The following is a 2,736-nucleotide window of genomic DNA, read 5'->3' on the forward strand; positions in this document are numbered from 1 at the left end:
TGTGTCTCTGTGTGTATGCATGTGTGTTTGTGTGTGTGTCTGTGTGTGTTTGTGTATATGTGTGTGTTTCTGTGTATATGTGTCTCTGTGTATGTTTGTTGGTTGCAGATGTATTGAAGAATGATTACATTGGTCAGACACAATAGAGCAGAATTCAGAGTTCAGTTCATGCAATGGGAAGTGTTATCGGGGTAAATAGAGATACACAGAGAGACTGGGCAAGTGTTTTATCAGGGGCACAGAATTCCTGCAGGGGCACAGTGGAACTCTCAGATGAAAAGGCAGATGGGAACCTGCCTTGATTGGCTCCACCTAGTGGCTTCCACACTGAACTCTCTAGGAAGGAGGGAAAACTCACTAGTTATCAGGTTGGACTGAGTGGATAACTTCCTTTTCTTCATAATCTGTATCCTAAAATTTACTTGAATTATCTAAACCCATTTTCTATGCTTACCAATAGTTCTTCAGAGTCTTTTATGTGCTTAACGTGGAGATACATGGAAACCCTAACAAACCAATGAATCAGATTATTTGCCTGCTTGCATTCCTTGTACATGGTTGTGGCACTTTCACAAAATACCACGTACTTTTCTGGTATCTGTTCTTATCAGCTAGATATGCCAAAAGGACAGGGCGGTAACTAATCAAAAGTTTAATAGTTGTGGCTTTTAAAAACACTTTTCTTGTACAGGAAGTAATAAATTTAAAAATGTAAGGCAAGTATGTAGCTTTGTATATGTGGATGAAACTGTTGAAAGGCTCTATGAAAGAGAGGGAACGCTGGGCTAAGTCTACAAATTACCCTCACAAGCTTATTCTCAATCAACTCACTTATTCTTAGTGTTGGATCTGTCACAGTGAGTGGCCCAACGGGAAGGCTATATAATTACTACATTTTGTTTCTTTGGGTTTCGGTAAGGTCTATATTTGTGGCAGGATTTTGTCCTGTCCATTGTATTTGCAGTGGAGCTCGGTGATTGGGCAGTAGACGAGGTAGGTGGAGCTGGGAGAGGTAAGAGGAAGGAAAGAGGAAGGGGAGGAGAGGAAGGAGAAAGAGGAGAAGCAAGATGAAGGCAGACGTAAGTGTCTCTAGGAGTCTCAGGTAGTTATTCACGTCAAAAGGTTAGATATTGGTCTAAAAAATTCTAATTGTGTGGGCATTTTGTGTATTCAACATTTGCTAATGTATAAATCCACTGGATAATTTTTAAGCATTAAGAGTCTTCTTTCTACCGGGTTCTGGAAAAATATATCTACCACATGGGGGTAGCACAGTTCTCCCTTGAGCCATGCTTAGAGCCATAGACTCCACAGAGCTGACTGGCAGAGACAGTGGAGCCAGAGCCAGCGCTCCCGGATTGGCGCCTCAGCCGCCGTTAGTATGGGAACATAGAACCGGAACATGGTAGCAGCCAGGGAGCTAGCCAGAGCCACGCTGTGCCTCTGCTTTCTCCAGTACATTCCTGCTACATATGTTGCCAAGATTGGCCCAGAGCTCATGTTTGTAAGTGATTATGCTAAGTAGCTGGGGCTCAAATTGTACACCAGTCTTCAGTTACCAATGATGAAGTACCTACATCTTCCTAGAAACACACACACACACACACACACACACACACACACACACACACACACACACTTTTACAATGACTTAATGCATGTAATAATACCACAATGTTACAGAGGCAGAGAAGGTTACAAAAAGTTACAAAATGTTACAAAAGTTACTAATGTTACAAAAGTAGACAGGAATAATTTGCCCAGGATAATACGAGGCAAACAAGTATACTGGGGTTTCTAGTAAGCCCTACCAGTCTGGTAGGCTTGGGTATGTGTTCCTGTACATGGACAGCTCCACGCCTCTGCTGTCTTTTATTCTACAGATCTTTCCACATCGAGTTTTCTAGAATTCCAGAATGTCATGTTTCTATTTTTATTTCTGATTCCAGGTGTTTTATAATCTGCTCTGGGACCCGATAAGTCAATCTAGGTAGCAGTTTATTTGCATGGAGTCTTAATCCTTTCAAGATTTTAGACAGAGCTGATGTCCTTATGCCAAGATCAAGATGCGAGATTCTGAGAAAATAATTTTTAAAAGGAGAAGCAGCAGTGATTTTTGTATCCCAGAAGACAGTGAAAATTCTGGAAAGGGCCCACTTATTCTCATCTGAATCCATGCTTGTGGGATTCACATCTGAGTCCATGCTTGTGTGACTCACAAGATGCTTTGTCACTCATTGATGTGATTCATTGCCTCTGCCACTGAGTCTCTGGTTCTTTTGACTCATCAGGCCAACAGCCACCTAGCTTTTCTCCCATGTCAAAATGGCGAATGCATTGAGCTATAGCAATAAGGTTCATGAAGACTCACTATTGTGCTTCACACATTTATCTGCTGTTAATAAAGCAAAGTTGTGTGTAGCCATGTAATGAACGAGTCATTTAAAAATCTGGTATCTTACTCCTGGGCATATACCCAGAAGATGCTCCAACATATAACAAGGACACATGCTCCACTATGTTCATAGCAGCCTTATTTATAATAGCCAGATGCTGGAAAGAACCCATACGTCCTTCAACAGAGGAATGGATACAGAAAATGTGGTACATTTACACAATGGAATGTTACTCAGCTATTAAAAACAATGAACTCGAGAAATTCTTAGGTAAATGGATGGAACTAGAAAATATCATCCTGAGTGAGGTAACCCAATTACAAAAGAACACACATGATAT

Source organism: Grammomys surdaster, unplaced genomic scaffold, assembly GCF_004785775.1.
Source record: "Grammomys surdaster isolate TR1022 unplaced genomic scaffold, NIH_TR_1.0 125818, whole genome shotgun sequence".
Classification (NCBI taxonomy): Eukaryota; Metazoa; Chordata; class Mammalia; order Rodentia; family Muridae; genus Grammomys; species Grammomys surdaster.